This window comes from Phyllobates terribilis, unplaced genomic scaffold (assembly GCF_046119375.1).
Source record: "Phyllobates terribilis strain yellow unplaced genomic scaffold, ASM4611937v1 Scaffold_5__5_contigs__length_657084704, whole genome shotgun sequence".
NCBI lineage: Eukaryota > Metazoa > Chordata > Amphibia > Anura > Dendrobatidae > Phyllobates > Phyllobates terribilis.
In genome coordinates this window covers 59,445,683-59,472,775 of record NW_027362765.1, presented here as the reverse complement: position 1 = coordinate 59,472,775, position 27,093 = coordinate 59,445,683, and the positions used below count along the sequence as shown (strand labels likewise).

At 43.0% G+C, this 27,093-nt stretch overlaps 1 pseudogene; it reads right to left on the bottom strand.

Annotated features, from left to right (window-relative positions):
• The window catches only part of LOC141271448 (uncharacterized), a 305,103-nt pseudogene that overhangs the window by 70,923 nt on the left and 207,087 nt on the right, over positions 1–27,093 (bottom strand).

The window sequence follows — 27,093 nt, the reverse complement described above, 5'->3', positions numbered from 1 at the left end:
CTTAATTTGAACTTAAATTCAAAGCAGTAAATGCTGGCCCAGACTCTGATACCTCATGCATGACCCATGGCTGACTGCTGCTGTGCCATTATAACATTTTGACTCTGGGTCAATTGACATCACTTTTCCTGGTGTCTGCCCCTAATTTGAGCTCTTTTGGCAGCTTTTGGGCCCAGCTGAAGATGTTGTGCATGCATTTGGTTTTGCCTCCCATTGAATTCAATGGAGTTTGGATTTATTCGATGAAGTGTTCAATGAACGTCAGGAAGTTCGCAGATCGTGACCGAACCGAATGTTGAAAGGTTCGCTCATCTCTAATTAAGAGTGCCTATTGGTTTCGGAATGCTCAAAGTTTCTTCAAAGGAAGCAGGTATAGGACAGCTGCTCATTAAGTCATTTTGGGGATAGGAACTGCATCCTGAAAATCCATTCTGATTCCCTCCTATGGATGGTTTTATTCAGGTTTCCCCCCCTAATTTTAGGTTTAATACAACATACTAAACCAGTAAAAATAATTTTACCATTCCTGTTTGAGTTTTGAGTTCATTTTGCTGTAAAAATTACAAGACAACACGATTTTCCAGGTCACAACAATTACAGTGATGCAAAACTTGTAAGTTTGTAAAAAAAAAAAAAAATTGGTGTAAGTTGCTATTTATTGAGACTCATAAAAAAATTTCCCGTCATTGGAGCTGCATGAGGGATTGTTTTTGCTTGGTGACCTGATATTTTTATTGGAACAATATTATTGTTTTTTCAAGAATAGCAGCAAAATTTTTTAGCACCTCAAGGGACCTAAACCTGCAATCACATGAGCCCTTCTTCTGTATTTCTAGTTTGGAATAAAAGACTATTTCATTTCGTCAAATTAAAAGTTTGCCATCACATTTCTCTGCCAGTCCAATAACACATCAATATTCTATGTTACAATGCCTAAAGAGATCAACACTAGTGTTGAGCGAGCACTAAAATGCTCGGGTGGTCGAAGCTCGGGCCGAGCTCGCCGTGATACTCGGGTGCTCGACCCGAGCAACGAGCCCAATGTTAGTCTATGGGAGACCCGAGCATTTTTGCGGCGGCTCCCCCGGCAGTCTTTTAAAAGCCTAACAAGTGCCCAAAACGATAGTGACAGTGCTCAAATGACATGGGGACAGCATGGGGATCGCCCCAGGAAGCATTTCTGACCCCCAGGTCACTGCTGTCAACAACGTGGTCAGAGGTATTAATACACTTTTACAGGCTCAAAATAAAACGTTCAAAAACGAAAGTGAAAGTGCTTTCCTGTGAAATATGTTAAGGATAGTGTTGAGCGATACCTTCCGATATCAGGAAATATCGTATCGGATTGGATCGGACCGATACCCAAAAAGTATCGGATATCGCCGATTCCGATACAGGAAACCAATGCAAGTCAATGGGACACAAATATCGGAATGAAAATAAACCCTTTCTTTCCGTGTAGGTTAATTCTACATGAAGTAAAACAACTAAGAATAATGTAGAATGTATTACACGAAAAGCCGGCCATACAGCAGCGGCATACACCGGTACCCGACAATTTACAACAGAAAGAATAGAGCTTCACACATAGATTAGATAGATAGAAACATGTCAGTCACATATATAATAAGTACAGTGATAGTGTTGATTACTGTACTTGTCATTTAGTGTAAAGGATTTATTTAAAAAAATAATTGTGTTTTCATGCACTGTCTCTTTAAAAAAGCCGGCCGGCAATTCAGCATCTGTACCCGACAATTTATAACAGACAGAATAGAGCATCACACATAGATTAGATAGATAGAAACATGTCAGTCACATATATAAGAAGTACAGTGACAGTGTTGCTTACTGTACTTGTCATTTAGTGTAAAGGATTTATTTAAAAATATAATAGTGTTTTCATGCACTGTCTCTTTAAAAAAGCCGGCCGGCAATTCAGCATCTGTACCCGACAATTTAGAATAGAAGGAATAGAGTATCACACATAGATTAGATAGATAGAAACATGTCAGTCACATATATATGAAGTACAGTGACAGTGTTGATTTCTGTACTTGTCATTTAGTGTTAAAATAAAGGATTCATTTAAAAAAAAATTGGCGTGGGGTTCCCCTTAATTTTAGTCTCTAGCGGAGGTTAAGCAGACAGCTAGGGCAGATGTTTGAAGCCTGGGAAGGGGGTAATACCCACGGAGCTTCCCAGGCTACTAATATCAGCCCCCAGCTGAATACCTAGCCTTTACTAGCTATTAAAATGGGGGACCCCCTCAAAAAAATGACGTGGGGTCCCCCCTAATTTAATAGCTAGCAAAGGCTAGGCAGACAGCTGGGGGCTGATATTAATAGCCCAGGAAGGGTGCCATGAATATTGGCCCCCTCCCAGGCTAGAAACACCAGCCGTCAGCCGCCCCAGAAATGACGCATCCATAGGATGCGCCAATTCTGGCACTTAGCCTCGCTCTTCCCACTGCCCTGTAGCGGTGGCAGTGGGGTAATAGGGCTGGGGTTGATGTCAGCTTATAATGCCAGCTGACATCAAGCCCAGGTTAGTAATGGAGAGGCGTCTATAAGACACCCCCATTACTAACCCCATAGTCAAAGTTAAAAAAAACCACAAACACCCAGAATAAAGTACTTTAATTGAAATAAACACACAATTCTTTATTGTTCTAAATTAAACTATACTTACCATCACGCCCATTCCAGCTGAAGCCAACGATCTCCTGCAATAAAAGAAAAATAATAAAGCAACCTCATCCTTACCTTTCCATGGTTCCCACGACAGCTTCAGCTCAGCTACATCGAGATGACAGGCTGGACCGCAGCAGAACGCTGCCATCCAGCCTGTCATCCCGCAGACACTGAGAAGCGCAGGCTTGCTTGCGCTCCTCAGTGTCTCTCTGTGACGGCATCCAGATGAGCCGAGTTCATGTCCAATGAACTCGGCTCACCTCATGCACGTCACTGACAGCGTGGGAAAATTCTCCTGCACTCAGCGCTTCAGCGTGAGAATTTTCCCACGCTGTCAGTGACGTGCATGAGGTGAGCCAAGTTCATTGGACATGACCTCGGCTCATCTTTATGCCGTCACAGAGAGACACTGAGGAGTGCAAGCATGCCTGCGCTTCTCAGTGTCTGCGGGATGACAGGCTGGATTCCACTTCGGGGAATTAGGTGTCTAGGTGAGTATAGGTGTAGTTTTTTATTTTTTACTTTATTTTATGTGGCGATTGGCGGGGACAGGTAATGTATGAACTAATTTATTGTAGGTAACCACTGGCCACCAATGACTTGTATTTAACATTTATTGGGGACACAGTAGGGCAATTTATATAGCAGGATCAGGCTGATGGGAACTACTGCTCCCATCGAGCTGATCCTGCTGGCACGAGTGGACCGGGGACAGACATAGGCCGATGGGAGTAGTAGTGTCACATCGGCCTATGTCTGCCTGCACGCACACACCCGCAGACATCGCACAGACACCGCACAGACACCGCACACACTCGCAGACATCGCACAGACACCGCACACACTCGCAGACATCGCACAGACACCGCACACACCCGCAGACATCGCACAGACACCGCACACACTCGCAGACATCGCACAGACACCGCACACACTCGCAGACACACGCAGAGACACCCACACACACCAATCATGACGGGCTGATCGTCTGGGAGCTGACGCTGTGCGGCCAGCCAATCACTGTAATGCCCACAAACAACATGGCTGCGGCATTACAGTGACTGGCTGGCAATCCCTGCATGTTCATTGGCTCTGTAAAGAGCACCAAACATGCAGGGCGGAGACCCGAGCTCCCGCCCGAGTAACCCGGAAATGCTCGGTGCTCGCCGAACATCCTGAGTAGCGTGATGCTCGGGCGAGTACCGAGCAGTGTCGAGCATGTTCGCTCAACACTAATCAACACATATTTCTACAATCCAATGACTGAGGAGAATCTGTGATTTCTCTGCAGTTAGTGGTCACTACTCACCGATGTGGTTATCTGTAGAAATCTCCTCTTTACACCGCTCATCACCCTTCACATATGTCTCTGCAGGAGTAATATGGGTCAGATCTTCACCCTGAAAGAAATATTGTAAAAGTCAGACAGTTGAGGAAGTTATGTGAAATGATTTAGAAGAACATAAAAGATGAAATAGCTGCAGCACCAACCTGTCAGCTCCTAATTCTAACCAGCAGTCTCCATAACCAGAAATTGTGAGAAGATCCAGACAACATCTAATGCCTATTATCAGCTTTATCCTGTCATCTCCACCAAGTATAAACTGAATGGCCACTTTATCTAGTAGCGCTTTGGACCTCCTTTGGTTTTCAGAACCTCAGCAAATTGCTGTGTTGTCAATTCCAATAAGTGTTAATCCTTCTGCATGAATATTGCCCCTTAAGAACAGAATATGATTTTACAATTAATAAAACATAGGTAGAGGTTCTGATATGCTTTCAACATCCTGTTCTTACTTGTAATGCAGATGTTCTATAGGATTAAGATCTGAACACTATAAGGGCCGACAAAAGAAAAAAATGTACTGTCATGTTTCTGGAAGCAATTCATGACTATACGACCATTATGGCATAAAGCATTGTCCTGCCATAAGTGTCCTTCTGCCAGAAAAGGATGAACTTATTTGACCACTGGCCACAAATCCTAGGTAAGCTCCTGTGCTGAAGAGTTGTTTATTGGGACACTTTAGTTGTAGATCCAGCGTTGTATTCACCTGCAGTCCATGACTGTGCATCACCGGTTTTTAGAATGAGTCTTGACAAACGCCTCTGACTTCTTTCTTAGATAAGTTACTTATACTCATAGGATCTGCTTTTGCTGGATGTTTTCCCTCAATCACAACATTCTCAGTATAATCTCAACATCACTGTTTGTAATAAATGCTCAAAATCGATCAGATCACTTTATGTTCCTATTGTTATGTAGACTCATATTGCAAATGATCCACAGAAAAGAGATCACTGGATTTCCTGCTTCACTCTAGAGTCACTGGACACATTTCCACTGAGAAAAGTTTATATTAGAAAAGTTCCGGTGTCCCTAATAAATCAACTGTTCAGTGTATAATACTGGTGGATAAAACAAGACTGAGCGCAAGACCTTCACAGTCATCTACACATCGTAGGGGAGATTTCATGACACCTTCTCCCCATCTACCTGATGATCCTGAGGAACATTGGGATTTTCTTGTTTACAGTCCTGAGGAAGAAGAGGATGGGGACATCTCTCTGGTGTTGTCCTCTTACTGGATAGAACTGGAATAAAAAAAAACATACAGGGACTGAATTCATTCTTTACATACAGATAATTATAGACCGTGTGTATTTAGTTCTGTCTATTACCTGGTAATTTGAGGGGTTGGGGAACCTCCATTATGACGTTCTTGTACAGATCTTTGTGACCTTCTAAATACTCCCACTCCTCCATGGAGAAATAGACGGTGACATCCTGACACCTTATAGGAACCTGACACATACAATGATACTGTCATCCCCGCGATCCCTTCATAGCATTACTGTATAATGTCCCAGCATTCCCAGCAGTGTCACCTCTCCAGTCAGCAGCTCAATCATCTTGTAGGCGAGTTCAAGGATCTTCTGGTCATTGACGTCCTCATGTATCAGGGGGGGAGGTGGAGGCCCCGTGATTGGGCTCAGGGGTCTTCCCCATCCCTTAGACACAGGGTCCTGACAGCGCTCACTAGAGGTCTTCTTCACTACTGTGTAATCCTGGTTATGGAGAGACACATTAATAAATCTCACTACAGACATTTCCAGAGTCCTCACCTCTCCAGTTCTGTCCATCTGTTATTCCCATAGATAAGAATGATGTAATGTGACGTCATCAGGATCTCTCACCTCTCCAGTAAGCCGGAAGAGGATCTCTAGGGTGAGGTGTAATATCCTCTCCGCCATCTTGTCCCTGTCTCTATCCATCCTTGATTGGTCAATCAGGACAATTCTCTTATATAGAAGATCTCCACTGAGAGGATCCGATATTGTAGAGACCTGAATGGGGAGAAGATGACGATGTAACATCATAAAGATCCCATGTAAGAAATCTCCGGAGCTGTTACCGGCTTCACATGATCACTACATCCAGTCATGGCCCCGTCCTGCCCCCGGTATAACACACAATCACATTATAGTCACATACAGAGATTTATCACAGGCTCAGCACTGAGGGGGTTAATAGTAATGGGGGATCTCCACATACCTCCACCTGCAGAGCCGCCACCACATATATGGCTGTTCTGTGCGCACAGGACCTGTGATGAGGTCACAGGAGGGGAGGAGTCAGGGGTCACATGATCAGGGGCCTCAGTGGATGCAGGACTCTGCTGTGCTGGTTGTCATGGTGCTGGATGAGGTGAAGGTTATGTGTGGGGTCAGGAGGGGTTTACAGGGGAGATTTATTAGTTAAAGCAAAGAAGTTGTACGATCCTAAAGAAATTGCAGAAATAATGAATATTTCTCCCTAACTCCTCAGCAGTTAGCCCCCCTACAAAGATTAATCTCAATAATTCTTTTCTAAAATCACGTCGCCTCCGCGTTCTTTCCACAGAAGCAAACTTAGCCCTAAATGCAAACATTATGGAAAAAGAGATCAAAAATATTATAAAAAACCTTCCAAACAGGAAAACACCAGATCCAGATGGTCTACCCTATTTGTATTATAAAACCTTCCAAAGTGAACTTTTCCCTACTCTGATGACCCTTTTTAACTCCTTCCTGAATGGATCTTCTATTCCTGAATCTATGTTACATTCCTATATCACTTTAATACCTAAACCAGGTAAAGATAGATTAGACTGTAAGAATTACAGCCCTTCTCAATTCAGACATCAAAATATTCACTAAACTACTTGTTCTAAGTCTAAATTCATATCTACACTCACTGATCCATAAAGATCAAGCAGGTTTTATCCCTTTCAGACAGGGAGGGGATGTGAAGACCCGGGGTCTTCCGTGGACAGAACACTGCTCAGACAACACAGGGTGAGGGTAAAACAGCGTGGCAATACTTTATTGAACCATAAAGCGGACAATAAACACGTAGAACAGTCCCAGCACATACCCAAGATGGTACAACATTATACAGTCTCACCCTTCTGCTGGCCCACCGAGAATAGATCAGCTGCGACTTTGGGACTTGCGGGGCCAGCTACCTCAACCAGTGGCCCCCCGCTTTTAGCGGGCCCTCACAGAGAGGAGGTAGCGGCAAGTTTAGAAAGCTGACAGTCCATCGAGATACAAGGCCAGGAGACCCACCCTGGCCTCTCCGAGAGTTTCCATGGGGCCAGATGACCTTCTGGTTCCTGTCTGGCTTCTCAGAATGTCTCCATGGGTTCCAGGAAACCGAAGGGTCCCACCTGGCAACCCCAAACAACATATCCATGGGGCCAGGTACCTTCATTGTCCCAACCTGGTCTCCTCAAAATGTATCCATGGGTTCTCTGGTGGTCAATGGAGCAGATCTGTATCCTTCCAGTCAGGGCCGGAATCACACAGAATCCAAATCTATGTCTCTCTGGATCGAGCCATGCTACCAAGCTGATGTCCTTAAGAGTTTGACTGATCTTTCATTCTCATTGTAAAGTCTCTCTTTCAATTCTGACTGCTACAGAGGCATATGTCCCTTAAATAGTTACAATCGTCCTTTGAAATACACATTCACAGGTCAAGGATTATGGAGGGTATTATTAAACAGGGTTTAGGTCTCATTATTTGAGCATTTAATCAATTTACATAGTTAGTATACCAGGGGGCTCTGGTAAATCAACATGTAGCTGGCCTTAGTATAATATGTAATTAGCACAGTAACAAACATCATTGTTTTAAAACCAAGAGAAGTCAACATTCAGGTTTATACACATAATAGTATGTCCTTCTTGACCGGCCACAGAAATACACATTCAAAAGTCAACACAAGCACAATAGTGTATTTCTCTTGGCTTAACAAATCTAGATGTCTGCCTGATTAAGATAAGAAGCTGTTTCGTCACAGGGGACAATACTAGACGAGCAATTGATCTCATAGAAATAGCCCAAAAATCTACTCTTTCTACCCTCCTATTAAATTTGGATGCAGAAAAGGCATTTGATCACCTAAATGGGCTGCTCATGCTCAGGACTCTTGAGAGTTATGGTATGAATGGCCCTTTCTTAAGGGCTATCGAGGGCTTATATTCTAAACCTTCTGCTACAATTAGGCTCCCTCATAGTTCCCCAAATCGTTTACAATAAAAAATGGCATTATGTCACTATTCTAGGATACTGGTGTGAAGATATTCCAGGTAATCCCCTGTCGATCACTGTGCACTGCCAGGTGGGTTTTACAGAGCTCTACAAATGCAAATCTGACACCACTGCAGCTCAAGCAGAGGGGAGGGGGCTGAGAGACACAGTGAGTGACAAAAGCCCCCACTGGCAGCAACTGTGAAGCTGCTGCAGGCACGCCCTTAACCCAAACCATGTGTTCTTTGTGTAAAATACGATGATTCAACAGCGAGTTATGGGAAGACGATACGTCTCAATGATAAATCAACCAGATTTTTGGGAACCTGAGTGAACGTCACCCTAGCTTTAAACACAGTCCAGCATGCCCGGATGAAGAGATACCCAGCACAGCCTTGCAGGGGCCCTTAGGACCCCGGTGTTTGGTATCCCCGCGTAGCAGGGGCCCGGGCAGATCCGATGACACCAGAACCAGCTCCCTAGGATCGTCCAGTAAGGAAGTATAGCCCGTTTTAGTTTTTAGAGTTGTAGCTGAGAGAGACCAGGGGGAGGAGATTTTAGTCCAGTCAGAAGGCAGGAGTAGGCGGGATCGAGAGAGTTTAACAGTTTCAGCAGTCCTGGCTCCATTGTCATTTTCCTGGGGGGTCGTGACACCAAGTCATGTGGAGAAAGGCCTGCAACAAAAAGAAGGCCTACAAACCTCCCATGTGGCAGCCCTTCCCCTGAAAGCCAGATCATCCATCTAACTGGTAACTGACTTGTAATAACTGGCTTATATCTTTTGTACCCATACTTTCGTGTTTGTAACTCTGACCACTGTGTATGTGTAACCCTTATGTATATACTGTTTGTCTAGTGTGCCCTTACGGCGATTAAATATATAATTTAACCTTGGGCTGTTCTTTTATCTCAATCCACGAACCTTACGCCTGTTGTTCGGTCCATCGAACATGCTACTGGGCTGGTTTCTAGCCCGATATAAGTCTGTTATATCAAATAGAAACTAGTGGCAGCTCTCCCAGGCCAACCAGGCTCTGCTTCACTGGAGCTAGTGAACGGAGCCTCTCAACCTGTCAGGGATGTGGGTGAGTGTGGTGCCACGTCAGTGACTGAGTGGGCCTCCTCTCCTCCTTCCCTGGTGCCTTCCTATACCTGTGTGGACAAGGGGTGTCTGTGCACAACTGTACCAATCTGACCTTACGCGTCCCTCAGGGGTGTGTGAAACGTCACATTGGTGCAAAGGGCACCGTGCTTCATCTGTCATAATTGTGACGTCAAGTGGGCGGCGGGGTGTGGATTCATCATAAGTGGTGGCAACAGCGAAATTCTGTGGGGTCTCCCTGTTGCCATTTCATCACATCGGTGGAAGCTGTGTGGGATCGAGATAATAGCTTGTGTGAGTGTGAAACACATACTCACAGACACTAACAACTGCCAGTAGTGGCTTTTGCTCCTCGTGTCTTAAGACCAGCTCATCACTAGACAGAGTACAAATACTGTAAGGTGTGTGGGTGCATGAAGTTGCAGCTCGGTGTCAGTGACCGTAGAGTGCAAGGCTAGCCAGTGGCACCACGGCCAGAACCAAGGAGGTGGCTGATGCTATGGGTGGTGTTAAGGAGGTGGAAGACGAGGTCGCTCTAAAAGAAGGGGAGTCCAACCTAGGCCCCCCAGAGAGAGAGTTACCAGCGGTCGGCTCCGCAGGGGACCACCCACCAAACTGACCCGGATATCGTCATGACAAAAATGGGTCACCATGACAGCGGTCAAGCCCCCTTCCTCTGTCTGCCTCCTAAATGCTGCGATTTATATTGATCGTATCATTTAGGAGGTTGAACTGCCAGGAACGGGGCAGGCAGGCAGTGCCAGGTGTTAGCTGTCATGTCACCTGAACACCCGGCAGTGATTGCGCACACAGCTCCTGTGCCTGCAAAATCGCGTGGACGTATACATACGTTTAAGGTTGGGAAGTGCTTTCCAACCTGGACATATGGATACGTCTAAGGTCGTGAAGGGGTTAAAACTAGAGGTTAGGACCATCCTGATTTGGGTACAAGCTAGTGGGATGGCTTTTATGCTTTTTTGATCAAAAACAGTGTTTACTAAATACTTTATATGTGCTATTGCTTTACTTATTTACTTTCAGTAGGGTACATGTTCATTTTGTTTCTGTCTTAGGTTCACATTTGATATGCGCGGAGATAGGAACCTTGTCGCGCAGGCGCAGCCACGTCACTACCGAAAATCCGAAGCATTCGGTGATTAGCCAAATGACACTTTCGACTTGTGACATCTACGGGCCTTCTATTGGACACATCACAGCCATGTCTCAGGCGAAAACCGAGAAGCATTCAGAAGCATTCAGTGATTAATGGTATGACTCTCTCGGCTCGTGACATCTATGGGCCTTTTATTGGACAAACAGATGTTCATCTAAATAGGAAGATAGGCTTCATTGATATAAGGGATGCCTAATGTGGATAGTCTGCACTTGGACAATATGAGTGCGCTAATAGGTTTAGACTGACCCTTTGGTATAGGGATTTTATTGCCTATTCAGAGAGAAGGTTACTGTAACGATATTTAGGGTGCCCCTAATGGTTCCCCTTCCCCCTTCATGCAGGGATGCCGGTATACTCAGTGCCTTGGCCGCACAGCGTGGTCCCCTGGTGTGCTCCCTGCCTGTTCTGAGTCCCAGTGGAATGCCTAGTGCACGCGCTCCTCTGCTCTTAAACGCGCGCATATAGTAAAATGCCCTCAGCCTATAGCTGAGAGACATTTAGTGTAAGTGTTCACCTGCAAGGTGGCTCCCAGCCAATAGTTGGGAGGCATCTTGTTTAAAAGGCACCTTCCCCAATGGGGATGTGTCAAGCAACACAGTAAATCATTAGCTAGTGTGGAAGTCTACGAGTGAGGTTGTGAGGTTCTCTGGTCCTGGTGTGGCCAGTGTCCTGAACCTAAAGTCCCTGGTCCTAGTGCGGCAAGTCCTGAAACCAAATCCCTGGTCCCAGTGCTGCCAAACGTGAATCTGAAGTCCCTGGTCCTGGTGTGGCCAGTCCTGAATTAAAAGTCCCTGGTCCTACTGCGGCCAGTGCCTCAACCACGTCACCCGATCCGTGTGCGGCCGGTGTCCGTACCAGTACCCAAGAGCGGTGTGTCTGAATGTGAGCATATCCGAGTTTCCCATAAATGTGGATTGCTTAAACCAGTGTCCGAATCAGCCCAGTCTGAACATAGCTCAAGGGGACTGCGTAGGAATGGTACCTGGCAGCTACCTGCAGCCCAGCCTGTCTCCACCATCAGGAGCTCCAGTGAACACCAGTTAGCCGCTTAGGTAGGCCCCTTCCTAGGCAGGCCTGTGTCCCAGTCGGTCCACAAACCCTGTGCACAACCTGTGGGCGTGACAGTTACGTATTCATTGATAAGCTAGTGATGTCATAACCATATCTTTATAATGACTGGTTGTCGGAGGACCAGCCCATTATAGCCTCAGTCCCTTGATGACGCCAGTATGGCGAAACATGTTAAGGAGACTAATGGTTCTCCAATTTAATTACATAGCTGATTTATACCCAATACAAATCAGGACAATACTATAGTGGTCCGCGGTTACCTAGTCTAATAATCTGATAATTAGTTACTAAATGTTTTTCCCTCTTCCATACTGATAGTTATGCTTCACATCACTTGTCTTATCTATTGCATTATTCCTATGCCCTATTGTATATAAATATGTGACTCTTCAGATTTTGTGTTATTTTATGCCTGATGAAGAAACCTGAGTAATCTCGAAAGCTTTCAGTTTGTTAGCCATTAAAAGGTATCAACCACGAGGACTCTCAAAATTGTACTATTTTTCTATGTGCTGGCTAACATAGTAGAAAGATATATATTGTTCTGTATGTAAATGTTTAAAATTATTGTTCTGAATCCAGTCTGATCAACGTTTGGGATCAAATATCAAAGTTTGCCGTTTTGGGGAAGATTGGTTAATTCATTACGGTTTTGCCTTTAACCCTTCATTTTATTCACATATTCTTCCATTCCTCAGGTGAACTTCAGGGAGCAGCACAGCTGAGTAAGCTTTGTCACATTATAAACCCTTCAATCAGCTCTCCTCCTCTCATAGCACTGTCAGCTCTGCTCTATTGCCCCTCCGCCACACTGCCTATTTGGAGATAAATCACACTTAAGTCTGTTGTGCTGAAAGCAAGTTTTGAGCACAACAGATATAACTGTGATTACTGACATATCTCCAGAAAGGTAGTTTGGGGGAAGGGGCAGTACAGCACAACTGCTTAGAGAGGAGGAGAGCTGACTCTGGAGTGTGGAACCAGAACATCATTATTTTATACTGGTTCTCTTTATTTGTTGTACAAATCAAAGTCTCAGTAACTCTCGCCCAAATAGTTTGCCAGGTAGGAAGAGTGACTTCTCTTTCCAAGTAGGTCTCCCATTTAATCATTTACATGTGTCGGGATGCCAGGGAGCGTAGGGAGTTATTTATGATTGAGTATATTTCTGAAATTAGCCCTTTAGTAGAAGGGGACTGTCTACATACAGTAGTGTTCAAACTAATAGCAGTCCAATATGACTAACCAGATTATTAACTGTTTTTGGTATAAATGATCTTACTACATGTCAAACAATTTACCAGTTGGTGCAGTAGATTGTAAGAAAACCAATACACTCAGCATTCATGATCTGCATGTTTTTGAGTCTGTGTATTTTTATAATTAATTGAAAGGGGATGTGTTCAAAATAATAGCAGTGTGGAGTTCAATCAGTGAGGTCAATCATTCTGTTCAGAAACAGGTGTGAATCAGGTGGCCCTTATTTAAGGGTGAAGCCAGCACATGTTGTAAATGCATTTCTCCTTGAAAGCCTGGGTCGTTTAAGACATTGTTTAGAAGAACAGCGTACTTTGATTAAAAAGTTGATTGCAGAGGGTAAAACTTATAAAGTGCAAACAATGATATGCTGTTCAGCTAAAATGATCTCCAATGCTTTAAAATGGATCAAAGAATAGCCAGAATGGCAAAGGAAGGCTCAGCCAATGATCAAAGACAATCTCAAGTTACCTGTGAGTACTGTGATAGTTAGAAGATGCCTGTGTGAAGCTAATCTCTTAGCAAAATGTCCCCGCAAAGACCCACTGTTAAAAAAAAGACATGTACTGAAGCAGATACAATTTGCCAAAGAACACATCAACTGGCCTAAAGAAAAATGGAGAAACATTTTGTGGACTGGTGAAAGTAAAATTGTTCTTTTTGGGTTCAAGGGCTGCAGACAGTTCGTCAGATGACTCCCAAAGTTCGCATTCAAGCCACAGTACTCTGAAGACAGTTAAGCATGGTGGTGCAAGCATCATGAGATGGGCATGTTTCTCTTACTATGGTGTCAGACCTATTTACCGCATGCCAGGGATCATGGACCAGTTTGCATATATTAAAATACTTGAAGAGGTCATGTTGCCTTACGCTGAAGAGGATATGCCCTTGAAATGGGTGTTTCAACAAGACAACGACCCTAAACACACCAGTAAAGAACAAGATCTTGGTTCCAGTCCAACAGAATTGAGATTATGGAGTGGCTAGCCCAATCTCCAGACGTTAATCCGATAGAACACTTGTGGGGTGACATCAAAAATGTTTTTTCTGAGACAAAGCCAACAAATACCAAAATATTGTGGGATGTAGTCAAAGCATCCTGGGCTGGAATAACAGTTGACAAGTGCCAGAAGTTGATTGACTCTATGCAACATAGATGTGAAGCAGTTCTAAAAAACTGTGGGGTATACAACTAAATATTATGTTAGTGTTTCACAGGAATGCTAAATCCTCACAAAAAGAGTATTGTGAGGTTGTAAAGCCAAATGCAGCACTGCTATTTTTTAGAACAGCCCAATGTTAATTTTTTGTTATTTCCTGAAAAGTAGCTAAAAATTATATACATTTCTCTTCGTGTTTTGAATTAGAAAACAGTGTGCAATGTTCCCAATGCATGGAAATAAAAACTAGTATAAAGATTTTGTGCTTAACTCATGTTTTCGAATACACTGCTATTATTTTGAACACTACTGTATCTTCTCAAAAGTGGTGGGGAGAGAGACTTGAGTAGACTTAAAAAGGGAAAAAGCAAAATGCTTTATGTGTAATAGTGGTAACGCTCTCGCTCAGGGAGATTAAATATGGCTTTTATAGATTTGAAAGGAGAACAAACGGTTCTCATATTGGCATCAACTTTGTCTGCAAATCAAAACAGGTTCATTGATGACCAAGGAAGAACCATGGCTGAAGTCATGCTGTATGAGAAATGTTGATGAAATAACATAGATATAGGGATTTGCTTGAGGAAAAAAGTCTATTGCGTTTTACAAATACATCTTTTATGTCTGTTAAGGGGCAAGGGGGAAGGCACTGTAGGGGTTAATTGCCATTGGAGGGAGTTAAGGTGAACAGCAGCGACCCACAATTTTTATATTTCAGTTCATTTATTGAATGAGAGGCCGGAAATGGGATTCTGCATAGGTAGATGGCCAAATAATATTTATTTTACTATATCTGGGACAGCAAGCCTCCCTGGTATTGGCTATATACTAAAACTAGCAAAGCCTTTTTTACATTCTGAACACAAATATGGCTACTCTCCTGTGTGAGATCTCTGATGTTTAACAAGGCTTGATTTCACTGCATAACATTTCCCACATTCTCTACATAGAAATGGCTTTTCACCTGTGTGAATTCTATGGTGTGTAATAAGACGGGATTTCTCTTTAAAACATTTCCCACATTTTAAACATGAATATGGCTTCTCCCCTGTGTGAATTCTTTGATGCATAATGAGATGTGATTTATTTTTAAAACATTTCCCACATTCAGAACATGAATATGACTTCTCCCCAGTGTGCGTTTTTTTATGTGTAACAAGACTTGATTTCACTGTATAACATTTCCCACATTCTATACATAGAAATGGCTTTTCACCTGTGTGAGTTCTATGGTGTGTAATAAGACGAGATTTCTCTGTAAAACATTTCCCACATTTTAAACATGAATATGGCTTCTCCCCTGTGTGAATTCTTTGATGTATAACAAGATGTGATTTCTTTACAAAACATTTCTCACATTCGGAACATGAAAATGGTTTCTCCCCTGTGTGTATTCTCTGATGTATGACAACATGGTATTTCAGTGTAAAACATTTCCCACACTCTGAACATGAATATGGCTTCTCACCTGTGTGTCTTTTCTGATGTTTAACAAGACTTGGTTTCTCAGTAAAACACTTTCCACATTCTGAACATGAAAAAGGTTTCTCCCCTGTGTGACTTCTCTCATGTGTAACAAGATGTGATTTCCTTGCAAAACATTTCCCACATTCTGAACATAAATATGGCTTCTCACCTGTGTGTATTTTCAGATGATTAACAAGAGTTGATTTATCTGTAAAACACTTTACACATTCTGAACATGAAAAAGGTTTCTCCCCTGTGTGACTTCTCTCATGTGCAACAAGATGTGATTTTTGTGTAAAACATTTCCCACATTCTAAACATGAAAAAGGCTTCTCCCCTGTGTGACTTCTCTCATGTCCAACAAGATGTGATTTTTGTGTAAAACTTTTCCCACACTCTGAACATGAATATGGCTTCTTTTTTGTGAGACCTCTTTGATGTTCACCATCAATTCTGTTATTTTTGTTTTGCATAATAGTCTGTGATGAATCAGAAAATAGAAACTTTTCAAAAGGATCAGCTGGTAGATCTTTACTGTGAAGGGCTGAAGATAAATCTGGGATATGTTCACGTTTTTCACATGTATCCTGTGTGATACTATGATCATGTGTGGTCAAATCTGAAAATGTAAAATGTGCCTCTGATCTGCTGGTAAAGTCATCTGCCAAGAATAAAGCAGAAATTATAACATAATATTGAAATTAGATTAATAATTCTACAGTAATATTTATACTTTCTATAACATTTCAATACAAATTGTACTAAAATTCAATTATGAACTGATGAAGGCACTAGTGGCATCAATATATACACTGTGTGCAGAATTATTAGGCAAGTTGTATTTTAGAGGATTATTTTTACTATTGATAACAACTATGTTCTCAATCAACCCAAAAGACTCATAAATATCGAAGCTTAATATTTTTGGAAGTTGGAGTGGTTTTTTTTAGATTTGGATATCTTAGGAGGATATCTGTTTGTGCAGGTAACTATTACTGTGCAGAATTATTAGGCAACTTAATAAAAACCAAATATAATCCCATCTCACTTGTTTATTTTTACCAGGTAAACCAATATCAGTGCATAAAATTTAGAAATAAACATTTCTGACATGCAAAAACAAAAACCAAAAAAATTAGTGATCATTATAGCCACATTTCTTTATGACACTCAGCAGCCTTCCATCCATAGATTCTGTCAGTTGCTTGATCTGTTTTCGATCAACATTGCATGCAGCAGCCACCACAGCCTCCCAGACACTGTTCCGAGAGGTGTACTGTTTTCCCTCCCTGTAGATCTCACATTTTATGATGGACCACAGGTTCTCTATGGGGTTCAGATCAGGTGAACAAGGGGGCCATGTCATTATTTTTTCTTCTTTTAGACCTTTACTGGCCAGCCACGCTGTGGAGTAGTTAGATGCATGTGATGGAGCATTGTCCTGCATGAAAATCATGTTTTTCTTGAACGATACAAACTTCTCCCTGTACCACTGCTTGAAGAAGTTGTCTTCCAGAAACTGGCAGCAGGTCTGGCAGTTGAGCTTCGCTCCATCCTCAACCCGAAAAGGTCCCACAAGTTCAATCTTTGAAGATATCAGCCCATACCAGTACCCCACCTCCACCTTGCTGGCGTCTGAGTCGGAGTGGAGCTCTCTGCCCTTTACTGATCCAGCCTCTGGCCCATCCATCTGGCCCATCAAGAGTCACTCTCATTTCATCAGTCCATAAAACCTTTGAAAAATCAGTCTTAAGATATTTCTTGGCCCATTCTTGACGTTTTATCTTATGTTTCTTGTTCAAAGGTGGTCGTTTTTCAGCCTTCCTTACCTTGGCCATGTCCCTGAGTATTGCACACCTTGTGCTTTTTGATACTCCAGTATCTCTTCTGACCCATTTTGCCAAAGGAAAGGAAGTTGCCTATTAATTAAGCACACCTTATATAGGGTGTTGATGTCATTAGTCAACACCCCTCCTCATTACAGAGATGCACATCACCAGATTTACTTAATTGGTAGTTGGCTCTCAAGCCTATGCAGCTTGGAGTAGGACAACATGTGTAAAAAGTATCAAAATACTCATTTGCCTAATAATTCTGCACACAGTGTAGTTTCTGTCTCTCATTTGCAAAATTGCAAAAACTTGCAAAATTGGCACTGTATCACATACTTATGTTCCCCACTGCATGTGTATGTATGTGTGGGTATACAGTACAGTACAGACCAAAAGTTTGGACACACCTTCTCATTTAAAGATTTTCTGTATTTTTATGACTATGAAAATTGTACATTCATACTGAAGGCATCAAAACTATGAATTAACACATGTGGAATTATATACTTAACAAAAAAAGTGTGAAACAACTGAAAATATGTCTTATATTCTAGGTTCTTCAAAGTAGCCACCTTTTGCTTTGATGACTGCTTTGCACACTCTTGGCATTCTCTTGATGAGCTTCAAGAGGTGTGCTTAATTATTAGGCAATTTCCTTTCCTTTGGTAAAATGGGTCAGAAGAGAGATTTGACGGGCTCTGAAAAGTCCAAAATTGTGAGATGTGTTGCAGAGGGATGCAGCAGTCTTGAAATTTCCAAACTTTTGAAGCGTGATCACTGAACAGTCAAGCGTTTCATGGCAAATAGCCAACAGGGTCGCAAGAAGCGTGGTGGCCAAAAAAGGTGCAAAATAACTGCCCATGAATTGAGGAAAATCAAGCGTGAAGCTGCCAAGATGCCATTCGCCACCAGTTTTGCCATATTTCAGAGCTGCAACGTTACTGGAGTATCAAAAAGCACAAGGTGTGCGATACTCAGGGACATGGCCAAGGTAAGGAAGGCTGAAAAACGACGACCTTTGAACAAGAAACATAAGAAAAAATGTCAAGAATGGGCCAAGAAATATCTTAAGACTGATTTTTCAAAGGTTTTATGGACTGATGAAATGAGAGTGACCCTTGATGGGCCAGATGGATGGGCCAGAGGCTGGATCAGTAAAGGGCAGAGAGCTCCACTCCGACTCAGACGCCAGCAAGGTGGAGGTGGGGTACTGGTAAGGGCTGGTATCATCAAAGATGAACTTGTGGGACCTTTTCGGGTTGAGGATGGAGTGAAGCTCAACTCCCAGACCTACTGCCAGTTTCTGGAAGACAACTTCTTCAAGCAGTGGCACAGGAAGAAGTCGGTATCATTCAAGAAAAACATGATTTTCATGCAGGACAATGCTCCATCACATGCATCCAACTACTCCACAGCGTGGCTGGCCAGTAAAGGTCTAAAAGAAGAAAAAATAATGACATGGCCCCCTTGTTCACCTGGTCTGAACCTCATAGAGAACCTGTGGTCCATCATAAAATGTGAGATCTGCAGGGAGGGAAAACAGTACACCTCTCGGAACAGTGTCTGGGAGGCTGTGGTGGCTGCTGCACGCAATGTTGATCGAAAACAGTTCAAGAAACTGACAGAATCTATGGATGGAAGGCTGTTGAGTGTCATCATAAAGAAAGGTGGCTATATTGATCACTAATTTTTTTTGTTTTTGTTTTTGCATGTTAGAAATGTTTATTTCTAAATTTTGTGCACGGATATTGGTTTACTTTGTGAAAATAAACAAGTGAGATGGTATTATATTTGGTTTTTATTAAGTTGCCTAATAATTCTGCACAGTAATAGTTACCTGCACAAACAGATATCCTCCTAAGATAGCCAAATCTAAAAAAAAACACTCCAACTTCCAAAAATATTAAGCTTGGATATTTATGAGTCTTTTGGGTTGATTGAGAACATAGTTGATGATCAATAATAAAAATAATCCTCTAAAATACAACTTGCCTAATAATTCTGCACACAGTGTAAAAATAAATAAATGAAAATCACATTTTTACATAATTAATTTGCATTTTATTGCATGAAATAAGTATTTGATACAATAGAAAAACAGAACTTAATATTTGGTACAGAAACCTTTGTTTGCAATTACAGAGGTCAGACATTTTATGTAGTTCTTGACCAAGTTTGCACACACTGCAGCAGGGATTTTGGCCTACTCCTCCATACAGATGTTCTCCAGGTCTTTCAGGTTTCGGGCCTGTCGTTGGGCAACATTGAGTTTCAGCTCCCTCCAAGGATCTTCTATTGTGTTCAGGTCTGGAGACTGGCTAGGCCACTCCAGGACCTTGAAATGCTTCTTATGGAGCCACCCCTTAGTTGCCCTGGTTGTGTGTTTTGGGGTTATTGTCATGCTGGAAGACCCAGCCAGGACCCATCTTCAATGCTCTTACTGAGGGAAGGAGGTTGTTGGCCGCAATCTCCCAATACATGACCCCATCCATCCTCTCTTCAATACAGTGCAGTCAACCAGTCCCCTTTGCAGAAAATCAGTAAAGTATAATGTTTCCCCCACCATGCTTCATGGTCAGAATGTGTTTTTGGGGTTGTACTCATCCTTCTTCTTCCTCCAAACACAGCGGATGGAGTTGATACCAAAAAGTTATATTTTGGTCTCATCTGACCACATGACCTTCTCTCATGCCTCATCTGGATGATGCAGATGGTCATTGGCAAACTATAAATGGGCCTGGACGTGTGCAGGTGTGAGCAGGGGGACCTTGCGTGCCCTGCTGAATTTTAATCCATGACGGCGTAGTGTGTTACTAACGGTAATGTTTGACACTGTGGTCACAGCTCTCTTCAGGTCATTGACCAGGTGTAGTTCTGGGCTGATTCCTGACCTTTCTCAGAATTATCCTTAAGCCACAAGGCGAAATCTTGCATGGAGCCCCAGACCGAGGAAGATTGAGAGTCATCTTGTGTTTCTTCCTTTTTCTAATAATTGTGCCAACAGTAGTTGCCTTCTAACCAAGCTGCTTACATATTGTTTTGTAGCCCATCCCAGCCTTGTGCAGGTCTATAATTTTGTCCATGGTGTCCGTAGACAGCTGCTTGGTCTTGGCCATGGTGGAGAGGTTGGCGTGTGATTGAGTGTGTGGACAGGTGTCTTTTATACAGGTAACGAGTTATAACAGGTGCAATTAATACATTAATACAGGTAATGAGTGTAGAGTAAGAGGGCTTCTTAAAGAAAAACTAACAGGTCTGTGAGAGACAGAATTCTTGTTGATTGGTATCTGATCAAATACTTATTTCATGCAATAAAATGCAATTTAATTATTTAAAAATCATACAATGTGATTTTCTGGATTTTATTTCTAGATTCAGTCTCTCGCAGTTGAAGTGTATCCACGATAAAAATTACGGACCTCTTCATTCTTTGTAGGTGGGTAAACTTGCAAAATCGGCAGTGTATCAAATACTTATTTTCCACACTGTGTGGCAACAGAGCTTCTATCAGAACAATATTTTCAAAATACATCCTATGAAACCTGTTCCGAAATTGACCACTTAAGAACGCAGCCTATATTTCATTTTGTATTTTCATTTTTTTCCTTCTCTTTCACTAAGAGCACACTTTTTCAATTTCCTGACAACATAGACGTTATGAGGGCATTTGTTTCTTTTTTTTACGGGATAAGTTATTGTTTTGTATGACACCATTCACTTTATCATATAATTTACTGAGAAATGAGAAATAAAATGGCCAAAAGTGGGGAAAATCGGTAACTACATTTAATGGTAAATTTGTTTCCTCAAACCATGACAGCCCCCATATATGCCAACCATTCTTTATTGTACTCATCTACTATGTGTTGAGGGGTTTTATAATGTGGTGTTGGCAAAAAAGTTGCTTAATAAACCGTATTTTTCACTTTATAAGACCCACCTGATTATAAGGCGCACATAGGTTTTAGAGGAGGTAAATAAGAAAAAAATATCTTTTGAGTCGAATAGTGTGCTAAAACATTTAATAAAATGTTATCTTATGTGGGATCTGTGGAGGACACACTTATGTGTGATCTGTGGAGGACGCATTGTTATGTGGGAAATGTGGAGGATGCACTATTATGTGGGATCTGTAGAGGACACACTTATGTGGCATCCGTGGAGGACACACTTATGTGGCATCCGTGGAGGACACACTTATGTGGCATCCGTGGAGGACACACTTATGTGGCATCCGTGGAGGACACACTTATGTGGCATCCGTGGAGGACACACTTATGTGGCATCTGTGGAGGACACACTTATGTGGCATCTGTGGAGAACGCAGTGTTATGCGGCATCTGTGGAGGACGCAGTGTTATGCGGGATCTGTGGAGGACGCAGTGTTATGCAGGATCTGTGGAGGACGCAGTGTTATGCAGGATCTGTGGAGGACGCAGTGTTATGCGGGATCTGTGGAGGACGCAGTGTTATGTAGGATCTGTGGAGGACGCAGTGTTATGCGGGATCTGTGGAGGACGCAGTGTTATGCGGGATCTGTGGAGGACACAGTGTTATGTGGGTTCTGTGGAGGACGCAGTGTTATGCGGGATCTGTGGAGGATGCAGTGTTATGAGGGATCTGTGGAGGACGCAGTGATATGTGGGATCTGTGGAGGACGCAGTGTTATGTGGGATCTGTGGAGGACGCAGTGTTATGTGGGATCTGTGGAGGACGCAGTGTTATGTGGGATCTGTGGAGGACGCAGTGTTATGTGGGATCTGTGGAGGACGCAGTGTCATGTGGGATTTGTGGAGGACACACTTCTGTGGGATCTGTGGAGGATACACTTATGTGGGATCTGTGGAGGACACACTTATGTGGGATTTGTGGAGGACACAGTGTTATGCGGGTTCTGTGGAGGACGCAGTGTTATGCGGGATCTGTGGAGGACGCAGTAATATGCGGGATCTGTGGAGGACACAGTGTTATGCGGGTTCTGTGGAGGACGCAGTGTTATGCGGGATCTGTGGAGGATGCAGTGTTATGTGGGATCTGTGGAGGACGCAGTGTTATGCGGGATCTGTGAAGGACACAGTGTTATGCGGGTTCTGTGGAGGACGCAGTGTTATGCGGGATCTGTGGAGGACGCAGTGTTATGTGGGATCTGTGGAGGACGCAGTGTCATGTGGGATCTGTGGAGGACACACTTATGTGGGATTTGTGGAGGACACACTTATGTGGGATCTGTGGAGGATACACTTATGTGGGATCTGTGGAGGACACACTTATGTGGGATTTGTGGAGGACACACTTATGTGGGATCTGTGGAGGATACACTTATGTGGGATCTTTGAAGGACACACTTATGTGGGATCTGTGGAGGACACACTTATGTGGGATCTGTGGAGGACGCACTGTTATGTGGGATCTGTGGAGGGTTGTAGTTATATTATATAGTTAATTATATTACTATCCTGCCCTACAGAGGGAGAGGAGAATTGCTTTCCTCTGGCTTAAGGAGTGTCCCCGGCAGCTGCGGAGCACTGAATACAGAATACGTCATCCTGCCCTGCAGAAGGGGAGAATAGCTCTTCTCTGCCTTAAAGGAGGTTCCCGGCTAAATGGAGGATTATAAGTGGTCCTGGGATTGCCCGCCGCCATGGTACACAGCCTGTACCTTCCGCCTCCCGGTTCACAGCCCGCCGGCTGCTTCACATAACCGCCCACCGCACGGACTGTCCGTCGCAATCTTCCCCTGGGCCTCGGTGAGTGATAGCGCAGTTTGCGCTTTCATGTAATTGTGTCTATTCGCTTCATGGGATGCACTTTGAGGGGGAAAAAAGTGTGTCTTATAAAGAAAAAAATACGGTAAATGTTTATTTATTCCTTTGTGGCGATTTTATTTTTTTGCATTTTCAATTTCAATTTATATTTTTGCATGTTCTTTCTTGTCCTCCCTCCAAGAGCCATAACTTTCTTAATTTTCCTTGTGATGGCTTGATTTTTTTTTTGTATGACACAATTTATTTTATCATACAACAAACTGGAGAACAGTAAAAAATAATTTTACCATCGCTATTTGGGTTTTGAGTTCATTTTGCTGTAAATATTACCTGGCAACATGATTCTCCAGGTCAGAAGAATTACAGCGATACAAAACTTGTAAGGTTGTAAAAAAAAAAAACATTGGTATAAGTTGGTATAATATTATTTATTGAGACTCATAACTTTTTTTTCCCCCCATCAACGAAGCTGTATGAGGGATTGTTTTTGCTTGGTGAGCTGATATTTTTAGTGGAACAATTTTATTGTTTTTACTTCATTTGTAGCAGCAATATTTTTTAACACCTCAGCGGGCCTAAACCTGAAATCACATGAACTCTTCTTCTGTATACTGCAAATTATGGTCGCCTATAAACCCCTCCATTTTTTGTGTGGAAAAAACACCATTTCATTTAGTCAATTTAAAAGTTTGCCATCACATTTTTCTGCCAGTCCAATCACACATCAATATTCTGTGTTACAAACCCTAAAAAGATCAACACATATTTCTACAATCCAGTGACTGGAGAATCTGTGATTTCTCGGCATTTAGTGGTCACTACTCACCTGTGCGGTTATCTGTAGGAATCTCCTCTTTACACCGCTCATCACCCCTCACATATGTCTCTGTAGTATTAATATGGGGCAGATCTTCACCCTGAAAGAAATATTGTAAAAGTCACAGACAGATGAAGAAGTCGTAAGAAATGTTTGAGAAGAATAGAAAAAATGAAATAGCTGCAGATCTCCTTTATAAATCCAATCTGTAATTCTAACCAGGAGTCTCCATAACCAGAATATTGTGAGAAGATCCAGACAACATCTAATGTCTATGATCAGCTTTTTCCTGTCATCTCCACCAAGTATAAAACATACACTGAATGGCCACATTGTGAGAAGATCCAGACAACATCTAATGTCTATGATCAGCTTTATCCTGTCATCTCCACCAGATATAAAACATACACTGAATGGCCACATTGGGAGAAGATCCAGACAACATCTAATGTCTATGATCAGCTTTATCCTGTCATCTCCACCAATTATAAAACATACACTGAATGGCCACATTGTGAGAAGATCCAGACAACATCTACTGTCTATGATCAGCTTTATCCTGTCATCTCCACCAAGTATAAAACATACACTGAATGGCCACATTGGGAGAAGATCCAGACAACATCTAATGTCTATGATCAGCTTTATCCTGTCATCTCCACCAAGTATAAACATACACTGAATGGCCACATTGTGAGAAGATCCAGACAACATCTAATGTCTGTGATCAGCTTTATCCTGTCATCTCCCCCAGATATAAAACATACACTGAATGGCCACATTGTGAGAAGATCCAGACAACATCTACTGTCTATGATCAGCTTTATCCTGTCATCTCCACCAAGTATAAAACATACACTGAATGGCCACATTGGGAGAAGATCCAGACAACATCTAATGTCTATGATCAGCTTTATCCTGTCATCTCCACCAGGTATAAAACATACACTGAATTGCCACATTGTGAGAAGATCCAGACAACATCTAATGTCTGTGATCAGCTTTATCCTGTCATCTCCACCAGATATAAAGCATACACTGAATGGCCACATTGTGAGAAGATCCAGACAACATCTAATGTCTATGATCAGCTTTATCCTGTCAACTCCACCAAGTATAAGACATACACTGAATGGCCACATTGGGAGAAGATCCAGACAACATCTAATGTCTATGATCAGCTTTATCCTGTCATCTCCACCAAGTATAAAACATACACTGAATGGCCACATTGGGAGAAGATCCAGACAACATCTATTGTCTATGATCAGCTTTATCCTGTCATCTCCACCAAGTATAAAACATACACTGAATGGCCACATTGGGAGAAGATCCAGACAACATCTATTGTCTATGATCAGCTTTATCCTGTCATCTCCACCAAGTATAAAACATACACTGAATGGCCACATTGGGAGAAGATCCAGACAACATCTATTGTCTATGATCAGCTTTATCCTGTCACTCCACCAAGTATAAAACATACACTGAATGGTCACATTGTGAGAGGATCCAGACAACATCTAATGTCTATGATCAGCTTTATCCTGTCATCTCCACCAGATATAAAACATATACTGAATGGCCACATTATTAGAGACACCGATCAGCAGGACTTGGACCTCCCTTGGTCTTCAGAACCTTAGCAAATTGTTATGTTGTAAATTCCAGTAAGTGTTACTCCTTCAGCATGTATATTGTCTCTTAACCGGTCACAGTTTTTTTTTCATATAACAACTAAAACTATGACGTTATTCAGCGCCTGTGATGCACTCCATAAATGCATATGTAAGCTCCTGACCCCCCCTGTATATAGCCCAAAAACCTTTTTATAGAAATCAAGTCGGTCCAGTCCGATGGTTATAGTTTCGGGCCTCTCCATCCCTCCCCCAACTGCTGTTCACCGTTCTCCTTCTTTAATCTTCGTGGATGAGACATAGATCACATCACCCACATTGCCAGGTGAAATCTTTTGCCTGCGCACAGAAATCGTGGCTCACGCCCCCACACTATGCTTTGCCCTACTGCGGGCAGAGCCGAAAACATAAGTGCGCATGCGCCCGGTGAATAGTATCCGAGGGGAAGGAAGTAGAGGCCCGATTTCCATACAGCGCTGGAGAACTTAAAAAGGTTTTGGGGTGTATACAGGGGGAGTCGGGGTTATAGAAGCATTTATGCAGGGCAGCACGGTCACTGAATAAGGTTATAGTTTTAGTTGTTATATGACAAAACTGGCGACAGGTTCCCTTTAAGAACAGGATAGGTTTTTACAGTTGCCACAATATAGATGGAGGTTCTTCTGACATGCTCAGAAAAACCCATTCTTGCTTGTAATGCAGGTGTTCTGTGGGATTAAGATTTGAACACTAAAAGGCCGGGTAAGCAATAAAAAATGTACTGTCATGTTACTGGAAGCAATCCATGACTATATGACCATTGTGACATCGAACATTGTCCTGCTGTAAGTGTCCTTCTGCCAGAAAAGGATGAACTCAGTTGACCACTGGCCACAAAGCCTAGGTAAGCTCCTGTGCTGAAGAGTTGTTTATTCAGACACTTAAGTTGTAGATACAGCATTGTATTCAACTGCAGTGCATGTCTGTGTTGTTACGGATCCGGGTGGTGGAACCTCTGTGCTGCGGTGCAAGGAGGGACCAGAGGGGCGTAACTAGGTATCAACTCGGACTGACCAAGGTCGCACGGCGGCTCAATCGACTCCATGAACCAGGGAAGGATGGAGCAGAGGGACCAGGTGCTACTCTGGGCCTGTCCTTGTATGAGAGCAGGTGACTCCCACGGGTAACTGGCAGGAGCCTCCGGGTAGGCACGGCAGGTAACTGATAGGAGCCTCCAGGTAGGCTGACAGATAGGCACGGCAGGTAACTGGCAGGAGCCTCCAGGTAGGCTGACAGATAGGCACGGCAGTTAACTGGTACACTCTCCGGATAGGCAGGCCCATAGACAGACTAGCGGGTTTGGATCGTAGGCAGACTGTCGGGCTGGAGAGTACACTTGGCTGGCTGAGACAGGTAGTCAGGCTGGCGGACTGGGCTGGTAGTCAGGCTGGCGGACTGGACTGGTAGTCAGGCTGTCGGACTGGACTGGTAGTCAGGCTGGCGGACTGGACTGGTAGTCAGGCTGGCAGACTGGACTGGTAGTCAGACTGGACTGGTAG